At 42.7% G+C, this 24,618-nt stretch overlaps 1 protein-coding gene across 3 annotated transcripts in view; it reads right to left on the reverse strand.

The window, feature by feature from the left end:
- ZNF536 (zinc finger protein 536) overlaps positions 1 to 11,601 on the reverse strand; it is a 354,954-nt gene extending 343,353 nt beyond the window's left edge. For 2 of the 3 annotated variants that reach the window (XM_076349184.1, XM_076349187.1), the window contains exon 1: positions 11,534 to 11,566. The gene's annotated coding sequence lies outside the window, so the exon portion shown is untranslated. Of the gene's footprint in view, positions 1 to 11,533 lie in introns of all 3 variants that reach the window. The other variant, XM_076349185.1, reaches the window with a different exon arrangement.
- Positions 11,602 to 24,618: the final 13,017 nt, after the last annotated feature.

The raw sequence follows: 24,618 nt of genomic DNA on the forward strand, positions 1-24,618 counted from the left end.
GAGGGAAGCTCTGGGTGCTTGTCTAAGACCCCTCTGTTATTAGTGGCAGAAGCCCCCTGGAGAGGTGCAACGCCTCCTCAGACTGCCCGAGACCATATATTCATAAAGCAGCCATCAACAGCCACAAATTTGGGCCATCCCCAGAATAGCTCTTTGCCACTTATATTATAAAGCAAAATAAATTAAAATCCAAACTAACTCAACACTCATCACAAACACCTTTTCAAAAAGAATTCAAGAGTTTTCATGCAAAGGGTAACCATCAGACAGTATTTTACTCCTAGGACTTTACTACGGTTAACCTACCAAGGATCTGATTTTATACATTCTTCATGTGTAAAATATCTATGGGTGCCAGTGGCAGTGAAGGTATATAAGGGTTGCAGACATATCCCCAAATCCACCTCAGCTGTAGGAAAAAAAAAATCTCACAGCATTGCTAGATCAGAGATGAACACAGATCAGTTCTAAATGATTAAGATGGTTTAACCCAACCACAACAGGTATTTACGCACAGGTTAAGGGTCTGACCTCAAACCTTTGAAAGTCAACTACAAGGTGCTCATGGATTTCCATGGACTTTGAACCGCTCCTAAGAAATATTCTGGCTAGCATTTTTTGTACTATTATGACAGGGGGTAGTATCTCATCTCTCTCTTACAAGTATATATAAAAAACAAAGTATAATTTTTAAGATCAAATTAGAGAAACACCATTGATGTAGTTTAGGTCTTGTAAAAATCAAAGTTGCACAAAAATTGAAGACCAATAAAAATGTTTCCATGATTCTTTTTTTAATCCCATTGAAAACAATTTTTCGTTGTAAACATTTTTGCTAGCCAAGCACTGCAGCATTGTGCAACTGCATGACAGCCAAAGAGAAACTGATGAAAAGCTGACTAGATTGATTTCATTTTTCCAACCGGAGTGAAATACGTAAAAGGAAATAACAAAATGGTGAAGTTATTTTTATGTATAAAAAATGTTCACATTTAAGAAACTCACATGGAAACTGCACAGCCAATGGTAATGCTTTTGAAATATATCTACAGATCCCTTCAGTTCTGCATGAAAACAAAGGCAACAGTAGGTTTCTGCAGCACCTTTACCCCTCCTCCGGGACCACAGAAACACTCTCTCTACTGGAGGAGTCAGATCTGAGCCTGCCCAAATTCCAATCACCCATTCCCTCTCCCCCCTGTGACCTCCCAGGTTTCTGTGTAGAAGTCTGGCAGGGGGTTACTACTGGAACTCAGAGCTATATTTATTCCCTTGGCTCCCATCCATCACTGTTGCAGAGCAGCCAGAAGGGGAACCAACCAATACAGCATGGGATCTGCCAGAGAAGTTAAGAATGAAAGACAGAGGAGACAGAAGCTATCAAAATAAGTGTTTGTCTCTAAGGAAAGAAGGGTTTCCTCCCTTTGTGGATCCCCCTTCTACAGATTAAGACATTTTTTTCTCTCCTTTTTAAGAAATCCTGACAGAGAAACCTGCCAGTTCCACAGGTCTTTTACATCTCGCTTGAGTTTCTTCATGAGGGAAGGAGCACTAACAACGCAGTATCCCTTACATCTTTAAGGCATTTTTTGGCATTTACGCAGCATTTCTCTCCACCTCACGGTACTACCGAATAGAGTGCCATCCACAAGCTCTGCACTGTACACGGGTCCAAGGTGCTTGCAGTGGAAGGGTCTAACCCTGCACCCATTGCACCTTCTACAGCTAGACACTTGGTGCTCAGGGGTATGTAGGAATCAGTTAATCAGTTCTGTTCAAACACATAATCCACTGAACAAAACAATGGCAACAAAACTCCATTTTGAGATGAAAATTCTTTGGATTGTCAAGATGTGCCCCATCACCAACTGACTTTTATAATCCTTGGATTATGAACTTTATGAGAAAGGTATCAAGCTGAGTAAGGAACAATCTTCCTATATCACAAATACTTTGAAGACTTCAGAATTTCCTCTTGTTCCCCACCAGGACTAACCTGATACCTTTTGCAACTTTTGAAAAGGAAGAGCCAGCAAGACAACATTAAGAACATGAATGCTCTCACCGCATCATACTCAGCGGCACAGGGTGCAGGACTCTGCAACAGAATCAAGTTGGACCCAGTCTCTCACATCACACTTGAGCACCCAAGCCAAAAGTCAGTCTTCTCCAGACCCACTGAATAATTAAATGATTATTTAAATTGGAATAGCCTGAAGCAGGAACTTAAAAAGACCCACCCTAGAAGAGCCAAAGTATGGTTATTAGAGCACTCACCTGGGATGTGAGAAACTTGATTTGAAGAAGCTGATTCAAATCAGATATGAGAGAAATGATCTGAATCCAGCTCTCCAGTGACCCAGGTGCATTTCATAATCACCAGTCCATAATGAAGTGCAGAGATGCAACTCTTTCATTTTGAGCAGAAATTCAATTGTGGACCTGAGAAATCCTTCGAAGATGCAGCATGTTGATGCAAACTAATGAACTGGCATTTTTCAACTGCAATAAGAAAATTCCAGCTAGTTCTGGCCAGAAACTATACTTCTATATTTGGAAAGCACCTAGCATGCCAAAGACACTACCAAAACAAGCAATAGATTGAAATTCTAATCCAGAAGTGGTTGTGGATTTCCTACTGCTCATTTACCTAATAGCATGTCCATTTATCGCTTACACATGCATATAGCTTTGTGTATTCAAGTAAAAGAAAGATGCTTGAACATTTGTTCTTTAAAACAATCAAGGATATTTTAAAATAGCTGAGCTATTTTAGAAGAAATTTTATGGTAAAATCCAAATAAGGGAGTAGTTAGAGCAGGAGAGTTTTGTTAGCTGGTATTATGGTACTAATAAAGATGCTGGGTTATCTTCTACTAGTTTTTTTATTAGCCCTGAGAGAAATTACACTCCTATGGCAAAATCTCAATAACTCAATGAAGAAGAGATCCCTTAAAAAGGTAATAAATAGTCATTTTATTATACATTTCAATTTTGGGTAGCCTATAACCTTTGCATTTTTTAAACTCAAAAGGTTGGATTTCTTTTTGTACTTGAAATAATGAAACAAAAAAAAGTTTAATCAGGACCTCTTTTTGAGAACATCAGGCTTTGCACTGAGTTTACGCACAGTGGAGTTACACAATGTATTTATAGTGAAACTAGGCATCACATAAGACTCACCTGGTATGGAAGGGAAGTTTTACCTACTGACTCAGTCCTACCCCAACTGAAATAAGAGGAGCAGAATTGGATCCTAGAAATCACATCAAAATCAACCAAAATTTTGCTAACCTCTACGCACTTTCCTCTGAGAAGAGAGACCCATCATTTTCCTCAAAAATGTGGAATATATTCCAACAAAACAAAGGTTCAGTGAAAAGCTACTTGTAGCAGCAGTTTCAAAACTAGTGTTGCTTTCCAATACCAAGTCAACCCTCAACATTCAAAAAACTTAGAAGTCATCGCATGGACTGAAACCCATGAAAACGTTCATGCAAACCCTTGAGAAATAAAAAAAAACCTAACGAAGAGAGCTTGTCTACATGCGGTGTTTTTTCAGAACTGTTCCAGCACTGATACAGTAGAACAAGGACAAACACCTATCAAAAATCCCTGGCCACTAGAGTAGAAGGCAGTTTCTGCTTCTCCTGTCAATTATAAACTAACGCCAGAGAAGGCAAGATTTCTCCCTAATTCACTTGATCGACGTTTCACTGTCACATCACTCCCTCGAATAAAACTGGTATCAAACCCAAAATTTTGCACTGCCTTGCGTTTTAATATTTCTACGGACCCCAAAGAAAAAACATGTGTAGGACTAGAGAGCCAATGTTAACAAACACACATGAAAATAAAATGTAACCATCCATGCAGAGCTATCAAAAGAAATGCTAGGAAATTAACATCCAGCCCACCATGTTAGCCTTTGTTAATAGAAACCTGACTTTACACCTCCTTGCTTTCTTCACCCCAGCTCTCACATGCCCTTTCTCAAGAAACAAACCTAGGCTTCCCTTGAACTCATTTATCCTTTCCTTGCTGGTAATGTATTCCATATGTTTATTATCCTTTGCATGAAGTAATTCTGCCTGAGTTTCATATTTACCCATGCTTTTCTAAATTTTAGATTAAAGGGACCTATCTGTATCTATCTGTATCTACCATGAAGGCCCCATCTTCCAGTGACAAGACTGATGGTAACGATGTTTGCGCAAACCTATGGAGACCAACTTACGAGGGTGAAATAAAACAACGTTAATAGAATATGCTATCATTTAGAAAAATAAATGTAAGGCCAGCGTGGCAACCTAGCACAGTGCTATCGTGTGGCTTACCAGGGCTAACTCCCAGATCAGCAGGCGCCAGGACTACGGAGGAAGCAATATACATAGCCCTGTTGTGACCGAGTGGACTGTGGTACTTGATAGCAACGCCTCTGTAGCATCGATGAGCTCAACAGGGCTCCCATCCTCCTCACAATGAACCACAGTGACTGCAGCAGAATATCCCAAAGGCATAAAAAAGGAGGAAAAGTTTGTAACGGTGCTTATCACAGTTTAAAAAAAAACATAAAAGAAACTATAACGAAATTCACATGAAGGATGAAAGCAGCTTATTATAAAAGGAAGAATCAGGACTGCCATTTATCCCTTTGCACCATGATACCCTGACCCATTTGAGGTTGATGGCAAGGAATGCTCCCCAGGACATCCCTGGCTTCTCTGAGGCAGAGCAGGGGCCACAGGCAGCCCCCCAGCAGCCAACCTCCCCTGCACCCCTACTCAGGCCATGGGGGTGAAAGTCAGCTCATGCTCTCCTTTTTCTCCCCCTCTCTTGCTTCTCCTGTTCGTAAAACTGAGGCAGGGCCAAATCTTCCCAAGTAGCCTTTCCCTGGCACTGTGGGTAGCCCACTTGGCATAACCCCTGCCTGATCTTCACCGACTTCCACCCTCCCGGCAAGCGCTCGCTCCTTCTGGAAGTCCGAGCTGCCTACAGCTGGGCAGTTTAAAACTAATGCATCAAAAACGAGCAGCTGGTTTGAAGAAGCTAGCTCTGTTGCTTGCCCCATGCTATGGGAGTGCCACCGAAGCCATCATCGTTATTTTCAGGCACTGCTACCTGCAGAACTCTCTGTTAATGTCCTACCACGATAGGCAGCGCTGCTTTTTTCATAACATGACAAATACTTGTAAGGAATTACCTAATTTTGCTTTTGGTTATACGAGTCTCAAATACTGCAATGCACAACGGAGAAAAGATCAGATACTGAGGCTGCTGTGGCTATTTTAGTTCTGTTTTCTTCATCGTGTTTAAAAGACAGTCAGATTATAACAAAATTGTTTGTCTTTAATATAGTTCAACTTGACCTGATGAACCCATCTCTTCAGAAAACAATCTCACATGGAGTATTTAGATTTAAAAAAACCAGCGACTTCAAAATACTTTCAAGGCCCCATCTTACAATTTTTAAAAACCACAGACAACTGGGCTAATTATAATTACTCCTCTGTAATTCTTTTGCTTTTTTGATGCATCTGGTTATCTAGTAAGATGCACCTGAAAATTAGAGCAAATTTAAATATAAGGGAAAGGTGCCAAATTCAGAATACTGGAAGAATCTTCCCTCTGGGAACGTGTTTAGTCACAGCACCGGTGCAGTTGGGCAGAGGCAACCCAAATCCCCCCTTGCTACTCTATTCCCGTGACCCTTTCCTCATCTGGATCTCTGCTACTTCTGAAAAGATGCTTCAAGTCTCTCACTCAGTGTTTGGCTTCGTTGCTTAACCTGCCAATAGGAGTGAAAATGTCACAGTAGTTATTGTGATCCACTCAGATTTAGACAGACACTACTCAGTTATTTCAAGTTAAGAAACAAACAGCCATCACATCATTACAATTTTCACTCGTTTCTATCCAAGGTCAGATTCTGATCAGTGACTTAGTCATAAAAAGTTCATACTCTGTGTTCGGCCACACAACTGGAAGCTAGAACTGCACGTCCATACAACCACCCTAAGATCAACCAACTGAGCATCTCAGAATTATTTTACTTCTACATATTTTCTTTCAGTAACTCATCCTTTTTTCCTCTTCTGCGAACATCTGTGCCCAGAGTGTCTTCACTAGAGAAATTTGGATTTCCATCTACAGTTGCCAGAAATAAGCTGAATTCATGTTTCTATAAAAGAAAGAATATGTATTCTATTTTTTCATCTAGTTCTCCTTCCCTGAGTCCAAATTGCTTGCACCTCTGAAACAGACACACAAAATGCCTCAAAAAAGATGGGGTAAAGAATAAGGCAAAAAATGCAAGGTGTGCATGAGAGGATAGAAAAATGGCTTTTCAAGATCGTACTGCTTTTAGCATTTTGAAGAGACGATATACATCTATTCAGGTATCAGAGAAATTCAGAGATTAAAATTCAAATTTACTTACAAATCCTACTAAAACACACTAAATCAGAAGATATTAAAAAGCTTTAATTGTCCTCATTCAAACCAGAAAAATAAATCTATTTATGGCTTTCTTTTCCATTTTTTATAAAGTTCATATAAATCCAGGCACTTTTTTTTAATGCCTTTTTTTTTTTTTTAGTCGAAGCACTCTAAAAACACCTGTGCAATTCAAAGTCAACTTTAAGTAAAAATCAACATTTGGAAAAATGACTTTTACTGATTTTCCTACACTTGATGAAACTTGTGCTTCCCAGGGAATAAGCACAGCCCATTTTAATGGACTAGTAGATTTTCTACGTCTGTTCTAATGCAAATCTCTTCGGTCACCTAAGGCTCCCGTGGTGGGTAAACAACCTAATGTGTCAGCTTTCTGTACTGAAGATCACAATTTCTGATCTCAGCACTGTCTTCACTGCTGCAAGCAAAACAGTGGTACTGATGTTGCAACTTCCAGGCTACTCTCTTCTGATAATGAATGGGTTGGGTTATTGGCCTCTAGCATGGACAAAAATATGACAATCAGCCTCTTCATTATATAAAAGTCTACAGTGAAGACAGTGCCAGACAACTTGCTGAGTATTACAGCTCAAATATGTTCAGAAGTCGAAAAGCCCGTAGAACAATTCCTTTTTCTTCTTTACAATTGATAAAGTCATAGTCAATTTATTAAACGTGTTTTAATACAGTATTTCCATCATAGCAACTTGTATCTTCAGGAACTCATTTGCAAAACACAGCTTTAGCATGCAAATATTTTAGATACATTCCCTGCAAATGTAATAGAGAGACTAACCTTTCTTACATCTGCAGTTGTTAATTGTCATCGTTTGAACAGCAAATGAAAACAAAGTTTAAGCCACTGGCACTTTAAAAAAAATCATATTAAATCTCGTTTACCTGCAGTAATAGAAATTCAAAGTCACAAGCAAAATCTGAAGACAGACCAGATATGAGAAAGTGCACCCAATTGCAGGGCTTAGCAACCGTACCAAGACTCTCTTCCAGTGCACGTTCTGAAACAGCAATCGATTCTCTAAGCACTTGTTACCAAACTGGAGACATTTTCTTTCTACAACATTCTGAAAACTTTAAACAACTCATTTATGATTCTTTTCTTCAAAAGATTAACAGCACATCCACTAGAAGATGAATTTAAAAAAAAATTTTAAAAAAAAAGGATAGCAGAAAGGGAAAAACAGAACAGACTAGGACAAACATCTCAAGCTATTTACAAATATTTTTGTAATGACTAGAAATCATAGAGACCTCTTTAGCTGTCTAACTTAAAAAAATAATAATAACAAAAAAACCCCAAACGAGCCAAAAAAATGCATCAGCTGTTGACTGAACACAGGGCCTGATTTTCAAAGCTGCTGAGCACCCACAACTCCATCTGAAGTCAGTGGAAGTGATGAGTGCTCAGCAGCTCTGCAAATCAGGCCCAAACTGTACAGGAGTCCACTAGCAGCCTAGCAGAAGTGGTATTTAGGGAAGGGTTTTTGTTGTAGAAACGAGGAGGTTCAAAGTAATCTGTCCAAGAAGTGCTGCTACATTCATGAGTCGTAAAGCTAGCTAGCTCTCATCTATGGGAAAAAAAGTTAATTCGTAGGGCTCATAGGGCTTGCATTTGTCAAGGAGCAGGACGTCAATGCTATCATTATCAGGCAAATCAGCCAGGCGTTTAATGGTAGAATCAGGAGACATTTGCTCTCCACTATCAGAATGACATCATAACTAAAGCAGCCTTCAGCGAGGGGGGGAGAGCCGGGGCAAGGCTTGGGCTGCACGAAGACTTTGCACTTCTGCTCGGCTCGCCCCACTGATTGCTGCTGCCCTTCCCCAGAAGGCGACGCTTTCAGCTGCCTTCGCTCCACAACTTTGTCCTCGCAGCATCTGAAACACCAGCATCTGATTTTAAAAAATACTTCTAAACCTGCCCGACCCAAAACTGCGATATTGTAAGCCAGCCACTCGGTCAGGAGGGGATGGGGTTTACATATAATCTACAAATCCACTCTAAAAATTTCTGGCATTTTTAATTACTTCAGTCATCTTCATCCTCCGTCAAATGGGGGGGACACACACATTACAAAACTAGTTGTCTCTACGATTTAAGAAGTAACAGCTTAGTTAACTAAGTTGATTTTTAAGCATACACAAACACATACACACACAATCTTTGAATATTCTGAAGTATTTAGTGATGATCTATTCAATGATCAGAAACATAACAGCAATACACATTTCCCTTCCACAGTAGCTGTAATCATACAACTCAAACAGCATGAATTACAAACTGTTAATCTATTTTCTTTAAAAATATCACTACGGGTACACAGGCACAGTACAAAAGCCTCACCTTGTATAAAAACTGTGAGGGAAAAAGTTATGAAAGCAGACAGAAAACCTAAAATCCCTGAGGCTACAAAAAAATCCCGCTATTGAGAAATAACCCAAGAGACCACATAGGGAATGTACAGCTTTCAGAAGCACTTCTCATCTTATTTGCACTTAACCTATTGATGTACTTATGCAGGTCACTTACTTTTCGGATATGTTTGAACCCTTTATAATCATGCAGATCGCCGCGGTTTTCACTTGGGCTTTTGGGGTTTTTTTTTGGTTTGTTTGTTTTTTTGCAAACAAGTTTCATTTAAAAAAGATCCAATTATGCAAATCTGCTCCCGGATAGGTAGTGAATATTCAATATGACGGTGATACTGTAATAGTTCAATGCAATGCACTGTACTGGACAGATTTATGAGGCAACGTCACTACTACGCTCTGGTCCTCGCTGAAGCATCTTGAAGTTAATTAAAGCTGCAATGTCCACTTTTCCAGCCACCCTCCTCATTCAGGTTTACTATTTCAACATCAAACCAGCAAGGGGGCCTCCCCCCTCTCTCTGTACATTTACGCAGCCTTCCACAGTCAATGAACAATGAACAAAGATTTGAGTGATAGGAAGGGGGGGGAGAGAAAAAAATCTCCACAGGAATAATCAAATCCGGTTTAAACAAGTAAAAATATAGTTTCTAATATTAAACTAGAAAAGAAAACATTCTTCTCCAAGCGAACGTGCAGAGGCGCTTAGCCAACCCCTTCAGAAAGGGTCTAAAAGCAGCCAGTCCTTTTTATTTCGAGCAGTGAATGAGCCCAAACAAGGCTTCTAAACTTAATTATGACACTTAAAATAGTCTTTTTCCACATAAGCGGGGAGGCTCGCCGCTGCTATCTGTATCAACCGGTCAAATCAGCTCAGCAAACACGGCCCCTGTTGGATTTATTTTAAACTGCACGGGCGGGGGGGCGACGGCGGCGGGGGGGAATGCACAGCCCCGCAGAGCGCTCCAGCCGCGGGCGGCCGGGCGGCCGCGCCCGCCCCGCCGGGCCCGCGCCCCGCGCCCGCCCCTGCCCCGCGCCCGCGGAGCGCCACCGCGCCGCTCCGCGCCGGGCCCCACCGCCCCGCCGCTCCCCGGCCCGGCGGCGGCTGAAGTGAAAACCAAGGGATCTGACAAATCACGTCTCCGCCTCGACACTGTATCAGACACGGCCATATCCGCCGCACGCACCCCGAAACAATGCCCGCCGCGCAGGCAGGCGGCGGCCGGAGCCCTCCCCGCCGCCCCCGCCCCGGGCGCCGGCACCCGCGGCCCGCGCGGGGCTCCGCGCAGGCGGACGGCGCCCCCGGCCCCGCCGCCGCGGCGAGGGACGCCGGCAACTAACTTTTCGGATGGAGCCCGTGCGAGCCGCCCCGCGGGAGCCGCGGACCCTGCGAAAGAAAGCGTAAATCTTCGCGACCTTTTATTTTGCGTTAAAGTTCACAGGCGGCACCGCTCCTCTCAGCCCCTCTCCCCCCCCTCACAGACACACACACACATATTAATTATTTGCAAAACTGCAACAGATGGGCGCATTAAAATCTGGATTCTTTCCTACACAGCATCAAAGAATCTCTCCTTCCCCCCCCCCCCCCCCCCCGTTAATCCCGCCGCCGGCCCGGTGCCCCCCCGCCTCCGCGGCACCGCAGCCCCGCGCAGCCCCCCGCGCAGGAGAGCGAGGCCGCTGCCCCGCGCAGGCAGCGGCGCCCCCGCGGCCCTCCGCGCACAGCGCGCCGCCGGGAAGGGGATGCTCTCCCCCCCCCCCCCCCCCCCGGGGATTGCCATTTAAGTTTCCTCCTTAACCTGTTACTTTCTCCGGGCGCTGACAAAAGCCCCGGCGGCGGGCTGGCAGGTGCCTCCCCGCTCCCCGCGGCGCCGCCGGGCGCGCTCCGCTCCCCCCGAAAGGGCTGAGACCTGGCCTGACATTTAGTGCCTACTTGAATGTCACAACGCTCCTCGCAGCATTATGCACGGCTCCTATTCATAAGAGGTCGATTAGAGCACAAAATGGCAGGTCTCTTAGGCACTTGAATCTCACAAGTTTGACACATGGTATGCATCAGCTAACTTTGATTAAAAAAAAAAAGGGGGGGGGGGGGAAGTTTACAAATTACACCACGATTAGCCGGGATCCTAAAGGGGGAGGGAGGGAGAGAAGGGGGGCCCGCGTTTAAAGTCACTTCGGCGAAGTTTGCTCCGCAGCAACCCTTTAAAACAAAAAGTTTCTGGGCAAGTTAAGGGCAGGGTCGGTGCGGGCTGGGGACGGCGGGCGGGCGGCCCCCGGGCAGCGCCGCGGCCGCCGCCGGCACTCGCCTCCCCTCGCCTCGCCTCGCCTCGCCTCGCCCGCCCGCTCCTTTTTTGTAAAGTAACGGTTTTAAAAGAAACGAGAGAGAAAGAGGAAAAAACGTAGGGTTTTCTTCAGGCTAAGTTCTATAGCGCCATTCAATGGCTTCTCCGCTCCTTTCATTATTTTCTGCTTTTCCCCTGACAGCCCTGCTTGCAAACGTCACTGCCATGGATATTTAATTATACTGTATTTTTTTAATCACGGTGGAAAACGCAGGCCCCATTGCGATGATTAAAAAGAAATAAAAAAAAAAAACATACTCCGGACTGACTTTGGAGCCTCTTTGATGGCTCACGGGAGCCTCCCGGATCCTCAAAAACCCCCTTTTTACCTTTGTCTTTCTTACCTTAAAATTTAAAGCAAAGCGTAGAAGAAACTCCCGCACGTAAACGGAGCGTTGTAAAAGATTGTGTTCAATGAATAATGAAGCATGTCCACATGATTGACTTGATCATTTTCTTGTGCGGAGGGGGAAAAGTGCGGCGCGGGGCTGCCGCGGCCGCCCGCTCCGGGTAGCCCTCCCAACTGCTTCCAGCACATCCCGAGCAAAGAGCGCTTTATTTTAATCTGTCTCTTTTCAGAATAACCCCCTTCATTGATACTGATCACCCAACATCACAAGACATCCCCATCTCTCAGCGTGGACTCCCCCTATCTGGTAGGTGAAATGCATTGTACCATTAAAAAAGCACTCCATTGTCGTCTTGGCATAATTCACAGCAACTAGATAGGTCTTGCGGCATTTAGCTTTGATGAGCCAAAAGCTGAACCCTTGATATAATAATCTACAAAGAATGGTCTGTGATCGTCCATTTTTTCTCCCTGTCTAGCAACTAAGAAACCATTTAACACGGCGCAGCTTGGTCGTGACCTTGAGCCCGTGTAAACACCCCGAGGAGCCCGCGCCGCTCCGCAGCCCCACGGCCAGCGCCGCTGCCCGCGCCCCGCGCAGCCCCCGCGCCCGCGCAGCCCCCGCGCCCGCGCCCCGCCGCCCCTGCCCGCGCCCCGCCAACCCCGCCGAGCCCCCGGGGGCAGCGCCGGGCTCCACAAAGCGCCCTTCTTACCTGCTCCCGAAACTATGCAAAGTCTGTTTCTCCTAAAAAAAAAAAACTCCCGGGGAAACCTTGGTGGACAGGGGGACCGGCGCATCAGTCACCGCTCCGGCGTTTAAGAGAAGTAATCAGCGATAAAGTGACGTTGATCTGCACTGTAACCTTGTGGCGTATTTAATGTAAATAAGCCAGTTATGTTGCCAATCGCATGCATACAAACACATAAAGGTCCTCAGCGTTGCATTTTGATTCTTTCCATTAGAGCCGACTTTATTTACATACACTATTTAGGGGATCATGATAATTCTAAAACAATACTAGTGCCAAATGATTATGAAAATATGATTTTAATTAATCACGTAGTAGGCAAGGAAATTAGCATACGGTAATTAAACTTAGAGAAAAACGTCATGGAGGTTCTCTGCCTTATGGGTTCGGAATAATCATTAAACGATGGGTTTTCAGGACTTAATTATCAAACAAATAACTTTTTTAAAGCAACTTTACAAGGTTTATCCGCAGGGCAACGATTTAGTAAATAATATATAACCAAGCAAACAAGGTGCAAATGTGACTGGTGAAATAGGTTGTGTTTCTACAAAGCAGAAAGGGGGGGGGGGGGGGGGGGGGAAGCTGAATAATGCAATTATGGATTCTGTGTCCCATAGTTGACAAAAGCATGGTGCCTCAATAGACTCTTTGTTATGGGATTATATAATGATTGTGGTGTAATTATGGGAAAAAAGATTTAGTAATAATAAAAAGTATCAAAATACACCAATGAGCAGCTTGTTTTAAAGAAAAGGCTTGCATGTGACATTAGGGGCATGTTAATAACAAAAAGCCAGGATCCGAAAGGGTTGACAAATAAAAAAGACTGTGATGCGCATGATTAAGAAGCGATGGAGACAGATTGATTATTCAAAATGCCGAGCCACAGGGACACTTAAAACATTGATTCAGGTAAGACTAGTTTCATCTTGACTGAAATGAGTTCCCTGAAGATGACTGGCATACATTTTAAATCAGTTTACTACATAAAAAGCATAACATCACAAGCTGAAACCTTCTAGTTAAAATAGGAGTCCAAGAACAAAAAAGTTTATGTTTGTGGCAATTCCCAGAGGGGCTATGGAATTGCAGAGGAAGGGGTATAGATTAATTAGCTCTTCCTAAACACTGGACTTAAATGGACCCATCTTTTATAATCCCTAGCCTCTGTTTCTGGATTCCGTGGTCCAATCCCACTTCTGCAGGTTATGGGGGTGGTATTAATAACCCTAAAGGTATAATAGGACTTTTTTTTTTTCTGGAACTGCAGTAAATTGACTTTCTATAAGAACTGAAAAATTAGCGAGATTTTTCCAATTGATTTTTTAAGTGAAGTTTAGAAATAGTTGTTCAGAGCTATTCAATGTTAAAAAAAAAAAAAAAAAAAAGATTCCCATGCCTATACGAAAAAGTTTAGGAATTCACTCTGCATTTTCCAATTTGATGTGTCTGAAATTCTCTTTGAACAAATTCCAAAATACAAGTTTTTTCTATAGAAATTAGCATAGCAATCACATCAATAATATCACTATCTCTATGGGAATGATAACTGGAGCAGTGGGGGTGTTCTTTATTTCAATTCTTCGAGGATCAACTGATTATATTCTGTCTTCTTTTGAACTTGTTATTGTAAGTCAAGTGATTCTTTATAAGTGACAGCCCTGACAAAGAGACGAGGATGGGAAAGCAGGTCGAAAGGAAGTCGCCATATGGACTTTAAAAAAGGCACTTTTTAAACAAGATAATGGGGAAATGGATGTTGCCTTTTAACCCTGTCAAGGCTGAACATTATTAGCAGTCTCATAAAAGAATGAGCTATACCTTTTTTTTAAAGATCAGATTTCACCTTATGATTTCCCTGACCTAGGGCTTCATGATACAAACCACATAGGAGGCGATGGCATTTCAGAGGCAGGGGCCAAATCAAGCACCTGGAATCACTGGCAGACAGGAGGTTTCAGAGCACCGCACAAAGAGTTACAGAAGAATGAGAGCTCAGGAAAACCCCATGGTTCTTTTTCCTGAGACAAAGATAAGAACATTGACTAGAGATAGGTGAAACAGCAACTGACAGCAGAGGAGCTTTAGACATCTAACTGGGATTTCCTGTTCCTCTGGCGTTAAGTGCATGATGCTCATTTAATGACAACGAATGGAGTGAAAACGAAGCATGAGCATGAGGGCTTTGACTGTGATCCTTGCAAAAATTAAAGTATTTCTCCTCCCCTTTCTGTTCTGGAGGGAACGTGAATTTCCCTCCAGAAACTTTCAAGTGGACAGAGATTAAGAACCATCTCCCAGGAAGCTGAGATTAAGTACTAAACCCTCGCTAGGCTGAGGGCAGAGCTGTGGTCCACCACTGGTGAATGTCCAGTCAATTTTTTTTGTCGTAGTCAGTTGGAATGTCCAGATGACCATCCAACTCAACTCTACAGGAAGAAAATGTCAGCCAAAGACTTCTCAAAATCTGGAAGAGTGGGCTACTACAGGCCGGCAATGGTGCTGTCAGGGGAGGATGCTGTTAACAAGACGGATCAAAACTTTTTTCCCCGGGACCTCATAGGCATGATTATTTGGGCTGGGATGGCCAAGCCTTCCCAAAATAGACCGTGAAGAGGTAATGCCGGTCCACAAGCTGAGTACATCCTAAAGACAAGAGACCTCCAAATTTTATTGACTCAATGACAGGCTCCAGCACCTAAGCAATGTATACTGGTTAGATGGGATTCAGAAGATCTCAGACGTGAGCTCAGGGAGACTTTGCTCCAACCTCTCTCAGAATTCGCAATATACCCAGACACCATCAGCACTTCTGTAGTTCCCTCCAGTATTCCTTCCTATTCCTCCCTGTCTTTTCAGTGCTGTTCCTTTCTTCTCTTCTTGCATCCAGAGAAAGGTCTTTTCTCTTCAAAGCCTTCATGTCCTCTCAACTGTCCCCAACTTCTACTACTTCTCCAACTTCTTTGGTTGATTTTGTTCCCTTCGGTACCTCCTCCATGAGTAGGCAGGAATACACTGCTTCTTTAAAACTAGGCAAAAACGCTACAGAGGAGAGAGGGAAAGAGCAGAAGAGATGTATGTTGTTTGCCTTACTCTGCAAGGTTCTTGCACTGTCTTAGAGCATAGTGGGCACCTTCTCAGGGAGTGGAAGCTATCAGCTACAGATAGGTAGGTTTGTCAAACCTCAAAAAGTAGGATGAGAGGAAATGAGAGCTGAGTTCTTTGGCCAGGCAACATTACCTTTCCCTGTGATTTCTACCTTTGTGGAATGACAGCCTTTCTGAAGATCTCATTTCCAGCAGACATAAATAAGAGGGAAGAAAATCCCAAATCACACAAGTTTGATGAGCCCAACAAAAAGCCCAGGTGGGAGGAATATTTTATGAGGCTTTACACAGGAAAGTAGCAAAAGACAAGTGGTCATACAGTAATTTACACAATGGGTGGAGGAGAAACGTTAGCTTTATATATTTAAATATTTATAAGTTGTTTGCTTTATGAGGAAGGACTGAGGAATAATCCTGCCTTTGTTCTTAAAAAAGTGTGATCAGCATTTCCTTCCTAAAGAGAGGTGATAAGCAACTGGGCATTCTTTTAACAAAGGCTGCAGAAGCCCATTGAAAGCTTAATGCCTTTAGGAGGGGGTCTCTTTTCCGAGCAAGAGCAGAACATCAGGTCTTTAATATTGATAAGGAAAAGCACATAAAAGGAATCATCTAATAGCAGGGACTTTAAACAAGGAATTTCAGAAAACTTACAGTAAATGTTTCAGCAAACTCTGGAACAGGTGGTGCAATCTACATGGCAGTCTGAGCCAGTGAAAACACAAGTCATCCAGCAAGAAAGTCGCTGAAGCATGGTTCAAGAAGACATAAATAAAACACTTTCACAGGAAAAAGGGAAACCCCTTCCAAAACGCCTGTTACAAACGTGGGGGTTTCCCGGGCAGAACCCCAGCAAACTGACAAGGTGGATGGAGGTTTTCCCACTCGTACAGACTGTGTAAGAAAGCTTCCCGGAAAAAGGACTCTCAGATCCCAGCTTTCAAAACAGACCAGCGGCAGAACCCATTTGAGAACAAGCTGTCTATTTCCCAGGGGCCATGGCCAAAATAAGTATCTCTGAATAGATTTGATCAGCAAAGATTGTATATACCATCATCGCAGGGATTCAGTGGTAGAGGTAATCAGAATTCGTAAAAAAAAAATGGAGGGTTTTAGGAGATAAATCTGCATCCTCAATGTAGCAGTCAACTATCATTGAGCCTGACACCACAAACAAGTTGCATGGGTCAACTAAAAGCATATACTAAGGCTTTTTGTGACAAAGTCATTGCAACAATTCATTAAAACACAGCCACCAAGAAAGGATCCAAAAGAAAGTACAAAATGGACAGTAGGAAGATGTGCAATAGAAGCAGCATCTAAAGCAGGGCTGGTGTGGAGGTGCACCTCCCTCTCACAGTGCTGGCAGCACTGACCCTTTTCCTTTGCAAAACAAGGGCAAAACTGGAATGAAGAGAAAAAGTCCTTCAAAGTATTATTGAGACTGACAGACTGGTACATGGCTTTGGAGCTTTCTATGGACAAAAGCGGTCATCTTTGTATTTCTATAGAACATAAGAAGCTGAGTAAAGTGGTAAAAAAGAAAGGTTCCTTTTTTTTTTCCCCAAAGCGAAAGACTTTTTTTACATTAAATAGTGAACAATGTTCTCAATAGATCCACCTAGTGGAATCGAGCAAATTCTGCTTCCAGAATAAAGACACAGTTTTTACAACCCCATGCAAGACATACTTCTGTGACTGTCTCCCATTCAGCACAACAGGGGCTCAGATATCCTCTGAAAGAGCAAAAGTGAAAGGTGCAGTAAGTCTCAGTACAAGCACAATGTAGAAGATCAGGAGACAACCATTGCTCCAGGATTTAAACTTTAACATTTAAATTTCTGTGGGATTGGTATAGCGGGTCTACTTCCCCAGCTGTAATCACTAGGAATTATGATTGACCAAGAGGAGAAAGTGCTGGGAAAACTATCCAAAATAATACCTGAACTTCAACTTTAAAGAGCATTAACAGTGACCTAGTTCTTGGAGCAAATTCACATATAACCTGTTCTTGAGCTGTCAGAGCTCTTCAGGAGCTATTTAAAAGAGATGGTGAGATCTTACCTCTGAGGTAAGACCCAGGAATAAATTTTTGGGTAAGCGTTTCTTCTTACTCAACTAATCTAGCCAATATACCACTTTCCACCACTTCCCTTAAACTTCTCCCATTTCTTTTCATCCTGGTCCCAAAGATCACAGCAAACCCTAGGCTTCTAATGATTATAACCTTGTGGCTCGCCCTAGCACTCAGGCCGCTTTCCCTTATTGATGAACACCAATACTCCCCACTGGTTGCTTTGATGGATCCCCTGTTCCACCCCAGTACTCTCTTTCCTCTGCTGGTTGCACACAGCCTTCCCCGCTGCCTGCTGCTCTGCACTGCCTGTGTGATGCAGCCCTGCCTGCACCTCCATCCCAGCACACGGACTGCCCTCCTGGTTGCCTCCACGATCGCCTCAGACATCGCCACATTTAAGCCACTGTCCTATCAGAAAATTTGCAGATTAATGCCTAAAGCAAACAGCTAAATTTTAAGGATCTGCTGAAAATGTTTATGTCTTACCTTTTAAACTATGGTTTCACAATTTAAGCCCCGCATTACAGTAATTAAGGCCATTACACCAGTGCTACCTTCACCATCTGACTTTGCCTTGGCCTGTCTGCGAGGCACATTGCTTACCTGTGGCAGAGAGCTCTACACGCAGGCACGGGGCTGTTCCCTGGTGCTAAGTACCTCACGCTTCGTGGGTGCCAACAGCAATGAACACTGCAATGTATTTATCATTTGTTGAACTATAATTTTGCCTTATATACAGCTGCTTCAGTAGGTGCCAGTGCCTGGACAGTAATACCTTGTCTCCATCAGTTTGGTGACTTGGGCTGAAGAAAGTCTGGGATATTTTGGGAGGATCTTAAGGATCAGAGATCCCTGGCAGACCACAAGCCACTTTTGGGGAGGTTTCCCCAAACAATTCAGCGAGCAAAGGCGCCTTTCCTCACTGGTCCAGCGTACAGGCTGCGCTGTGAGGCGGCCTCAAAGATGGCACCTCCCCTCTCACCTCAGCAGCCTCCCCGCCCCAGGCAAGCCCAGGGGGCAGCTGCCCCTCGGCCAAGTCCTGCCCTCTGGGCCTCCCATGTTGGCAGCGCTGTCCCCACAGGCCAGGCCATGGCGTGCCAGCGCCAGGGCTGTCCCCGGCAGCAGCACCTCATGGTCATGGCAGCCAACACACACTGCTACAGCCCTGCTGCGTGGGGAAGGAGAGGATGGAGAGACTTGGGGTCAGGGCAGAGCTCACCTGCAGCTTCACCTCAAAACACAGCCATCCTTGCCCCGCCGAGCCGAAATGCGGCACCCTGCCCTCAGCCCACAGGGGCACGATGGCGGCACAGCCAGCATGGCATGCCTGAGGCCCCTCGCCTCCTGCTCCCACCTACACCCAGGGACACCATCCAGGGGGATATATAACAAGCTCTCTTTAAAAATAATAATATTCCTAGAGCTCTTATTAACTGCCGCTGCTATGCATGTCTGAAAAGCCACGATTTATGCCCAGTGGGTTGTTGTATCCTTACCACAAACATCAGCTATTCAGTTCAAGCCATAGCCGCCCACGGGCTTTCCTCCACCTTCCCCATCTCCACAGTCTCCAGCATGGCCATGCTGTGGCTCCGAGCCACGGAGGGGTCCCCCAGCCGGGCACCAGCGATGGGAGGGCAGGGGAGAGCGGCTGGGACTGGAGCCGGGGGATGCAAGGTATTCAGTGCAGCCCGAGCGAGCATGGTATGGTACGGATGCCCGGAGAAAAGCTGGAATGGAGATTCAGTGTTGTCACTTTGCCTCCAAGAGTTGTTTTTATCAATTCCAAATAATATTTATGTCTCCATTTTTTTTCTTTTCCCCTAACTAGCTTTAATGAAAAGCACACTCTTCTCTTTTTTTCTCATTTTGCCCACGAGCTCTACCGCCACATTTGCCCCTCAAGAGGGTTGCTCTGGATGTCCAGGTACACTGGCACAGGACCAAAAAAAAAAAAAAAAATCTACTAACACCGATGCCTGAGAGCATGAAAAATAATTTCCTGGAAGGAGGCACTGCTCCGCCTGCTCTGTCCCCCGGCTTTGCCATCAGGAATACTCCAGCAGCAGTGCAGCGTCTTCTCCAGCCTCGGCTCGCTGGCATGGAGAGGGCTGGTGCTGGGCAAGCGTGGGGACCACTCTCTCCCACTGGCAACGCACCACACTGCGTCGCAGGTCCTCTTGCAGGGTTGCTTTCTGAGACCACTAATAAAGCTGAGAGGACTATCTCACAGCCTCACAGGAGACTGGACACTTGAAAGTGATTTCGGCAGTGTCCCTGGAGAGCTGCAGAGGCTCTGGGAGCAGGACAAAGGACTGTGCTGGCTATGATATGTATGTGAAAAATATACACCAATACAGAGTGACACCAGTGCAGAGCAGAACATCTGAAAACTGATGAAGTGGAGAGCTCTCTGTGTAATGCAAAGCACCTGAATGATGTGTGTACACACAAAGATTTGTTCAGCTCTGTTCATATCCAGCCCTCTTGGACAGTTGGATTTGATTTGCCATTTTCCTGCCAAAATATTGTTGCTATACCTCAGCACCTGGCCTTTCTTCAAAGAAATTGCATACGACTCTCCTGTCCTCACCTAAACCAGTCCAGAATATGAGTTCAGGAGAGGTTAAAGGGACCTTCTTTAATAACAAACATGTTTCTAATAATTTAAAGCCTCAAAAATAAAGACTTGTTGTTTCTTTCAAAATTTCCTCTGCTTCCATAATTCTGTTCCTATATAGCTGTTTCCCCACCTATTTCTATCCATCCTTGAAACGGAGACTGCTATAATCAACATACTAGCTTAGAATGAGAGGGTCACATGACATGAAGCCAATTAACTCTGTCTGCACAGCCAGCAGAGGGAGGCAAAGAGTATAATTATTTCTGCTTACATAATTTTAAACAGAATTTTAAGGATTTCTTAACCAAATGCAAAACTGGTTTCCCAGAAGGTAATACTTTAAATGGTTAAGATAGACACTTCCACCAAAGTTTTACAATAGCAAAGGGGATGTCAAAGAACACCAGCACTATGACCTTTATAATTTCCTTTCTCTCTGTTAAGCTCAAAAAGCTTTAAGGCTTTGGGTATTTATTTGCAGTTTTCTCACCTAACCAAAGAGTTTTATTCCCAGATACTAATTAATTTTACATCAGAAAATTGGGTCTTGTTTTTCTGGAAAGAATCTATGCATAATCAGATGAATTTGAAGGTAAACCATCTCTCTGAAACAACTGGGAGGTAACACAAAAGTGTAGGAGTTGTCTTCAGATGGTTGAAAGCTTGCTCTACCTAAACTGACGAGAAAGGACCATGCTCTCTGTTGAGCATTCACCACTCCTTCTAGCTACATATATTTACCCCATGGGGGAGAAAAAGTTTAAACAGGATGGAAACTTCCAAGTTAAAAATTAAATGATAGAAGAAAAAGTGGGAAGTGAAAGGGACAAAAACAAAAACTCAGCTATTCTTACGCCCTACAAATTAGCAATAACAAAATCAAGCAAAACAAGGCTCCTAATTTTCTAGTTTGATAGGAATTCTATGAAAGCCTCAGAGAATTCAAACAACTTACCCATTTTCCAGGAACAGTGCAAGTTTAGGGCTCTTTTTTCTTTTTATTCCGTTTCATCTTTATGTTGGATTTAAGCTTCAACTGCTGCTGTTTAAGAGTGCGAGTTCAAGATATAAGTTACAAACTGGAAGAGCCCTCAAGGATCACAAGGCATGAGCTTGTATGGCCATGTTGTTTTACACCTCTTTAGCCAGGACTTGTCATTCTGAAATCCTACAGATGTGCTAACAGCTGCAGAGGTGGGCGAGGAGCCGGAGCTGCCCGCTTGCTGGAGCCATGCCAAGGAAGCATTGCCTGTAGCACTAACGAGGGAGAAATACCTGAGACGGGATAGATCTCAATTCACAAAGAATGGGAGCCACTGCGTGGGGTAACTTGCCATCCCCATAGAGGTAGTTTGCATGGGGCTTCTGAGCCCACACTGCCAAACTGCATTTGTAAAAAATGCAAGGGTTTTTTTTTTTTCTGTTTCCACAGTAATTTAAGCTAGAAGCAAATCCTCAAAAGCAGAATGATACACCAAGCAAAATCAGTGAAGCTCAAAGACTGTGCAAATTGCACAGAGGTGTGAATAGGACTTGTTATGTCTTTTTAGGCATCAAAATATACCTAACTATGTGTTTCCAACCAAGCTCATTTTAAAGGCACTTTAAAATGTGCTGCAGCCTTTTACCTCCTCAATGCCCTGTGCTTGGACTAGCCAATATATGAGCAGCAACATAGGTTTAAGGTATGTCTTTGTGCAAATGGGCTCATGTTACTTCTGCAGTCTGGGTTTTGCAAGCATTGCACTACTGTAATTCATTTCCAGAATATGGCCCACTGGGCAAAATTTAAGTTACACTAGTGAAAATCTTGAATAAGCCCTTGGAAGCTAAAACTAATCACCACTTTAGAAACGCAAAGGTGATGAGCTTATCTGGTTAATAATAAGCTTTTTAAGAAAAAGTTATCAATCTGTATTTAACCAATAGACGGGAACTGGTTCAAAAAGAGTCTTTCCAATCCATCAGGTAATGAATGCCTATTAAAAAACTATAAATAAGCATTCACCCGAGAGCTTGGAATGGCACTTTGAGAGCCTTTCTGGTCACTCAGGTAAATAATGAGTTTTATATAACCTTTCAGCAAAGATTTTTTTGTAAATGAGGAGATGAAATGCAGAAAAGCTTCTGATTAATGTTAAAGTCGGGGTACAAGCCAATGCACAACTGGGAATTCAAAGTTAAAGCTGGCGTTGTTCACACACATTGTTTCCTCTAAGGGCTCAATGTTAGACTCCGTTGTCTTTACTTTGACTTGCTTATGATGGTTTCAATTTAGGATTTTATTTATATATGGCATTTACATTGATGAGTATTTTATGCATTATCTGTTCACGCAGCAGCCACTAAAGTCAGTAAGAATTGTAAGAAAGGGCAGAATTGAGGCCCCTAACTAATGTGCAGTCACCAGTGAAAAAGACTACAGTGGTCTCTCATCACAGTCCCCATCAAGTCTGCAAGCACCATATTTGCTCAAATTTTAAGATAAAGGGAAAAAAGTAAAAAAAAAAAAAAACAACCCAAAACTTTCTGGTTTCTTCTGTCGATATTTACTACTCTCCAATAAAATCACTCTTATCAAATATTTTGAGCTTTCTTGATGACTAAGAAAAAATATACCCATAAAGAGATCAATCAATTATCTTAAAATCAAATAACCTGGCAACCAGGATATATGACAAAATTAAATGTAAGCCCTTTCCTGGATAGCAGTACAGTCCTCCCTAAAGAATTGCTCGTCAGCTGTCCTCAACACCTAACACCCTAGGACAAGAAGAGAAAAATGAGTTTCACACCCTGAAGGTTAACAAACTTCATTTATTACATACTCAGAGAATGAAGATTGTACTGCAGGCTCAAGGATGAAAAAGGGAAACTTCTCCCAACTATAACCAAGGCAGTGTTTCACAATGAGATAGACATTTGAAAAGGCTAAAACGCAAACCAAGAGGGGAAAAAAAATTATAGTGTTTGTATTCAATAGAGATCTTTCCTGACCCTCGTGATTCTAAAGAAATATATCCTTCCAACTGTTCCATATTGTGTTAAAACATATTTTTTGCATTTATTAATAATTCAAACATGTTCTTGTTTAAAAAAAATATTCACATCATGTGTTCATAGTTTCCATATACATATGTCAAACTTTATTTTGTTTTACCATTATAATCTATGAATGGATTTACCCTTTGTTTCTGTTTTCAAATCTCTGAGGAATGTTTGATTAGGTAGGAGGGTTTGTTTTATGCATTACTTGTTCATCATTGCACAAGTGCAAAGGCTAAACAAAGTTGGCATACTTCATACTGATTGGTGGAAACAGTGTAGTTAAACAGTGTAGTTAATACAAGGGAATGAGTAATTTCTCACCACAGCTAATCAGCTGCACAATAGCTATGTATCAGGCAGTGCAGCTATATATCAAAAATGCGTTTTAAGGTAGCTTGTAGCATACATGATTATCTAGTAGTATCTGTTACAATCATTTCATATTGACACACTCCTTCTGTATTTATTTAATAAAACGAATCTGGTGTGCAGCAGCGTATATATATAACCAGCCAGAATACTAGGAATTACCAAGTTAATGGCAAACCAGGAAGGTTCTAGCTGGTATATAATGGAAGATATGTCCAGGTTGTTCCAATTTAACAATGTCAGGTGAAAAAGAAAATCAAGAACACTGAAGATGACAAAACAGCTTCTGCTGCACTGAAGAACTTAAATCAATTTCATAATTCTGTATCTATCACTCCATACATCTATAACTAAGAAATAACAAGATAAATACATTGTAATATTATTTACCAGATGTCTTCTGCATTAACGCTTTTCCATCCTTTTGTGATGAGCTGTACTTTATTATGACTTGTAAACCTGTCATTCCTGAAGAACTTATTTTTAACAGCTCAGCATCAATACAAGTTCAGAATGGTATCCCTCTGTTAGAAAACAAGGTTGGGTTCGGTAGGAGTTAACATTAACAATTCAAGAGCCTGTAGGAGAAATTAGAAACATGAGTCCTCCATAATGATGATAAAATCAAACTGGCAAATAAATGTATTCTCAAATGTCATAGTAAGAAAAGGGATTAATATATGCAACTAAAATGGTCTCTTAAATTTCAAGTGCATGGCCAGGATTCTCAAGAACTTGCTCCTAAATAGAAGCAGCTGAATTAGAAATCTATCAAGTAATCTCACTACTGCATATCAGCGCATGTAATGCAAACTTCGTGAAGTTCACAATTTCACCCTACTAGACTAATCCAAAGCCCACTGGGATCTATTCCTCTGAATTTGATGAGTTTTGGATCAAGCCTTTTGAAGATAAGGAGTGAGCTGGAAACAAAATGATGCCATAAATCAGAATGAGTGGTACAGAATTAAGTAGTACAAAATATAGCTTTCAGTAGTATATTATGCTAAGGTTATAAAATAAAACAAAACAACACAACTATTGATGCATAAACAGTAAGGCGAAAGATACATAAATATTTCTGTTATTAAGGAATTAGTAAAATTG

Source organism: Aptenodytes patagonicus, chromosome 11 (assembly GCF_965638725.1).
Source record: "Aptenodytes patagonicus chromosome 11, bAptPat1.pri.cur, whole genome shotgun sequence".
Taxonomy (NCBI): domain Eukaryota; kingdom Metazoa; phylum Chordata; class Aves; order Sphenisciformes; family Spheniscidae; genus Aptenodytes; species Aptenodytes patagonicus.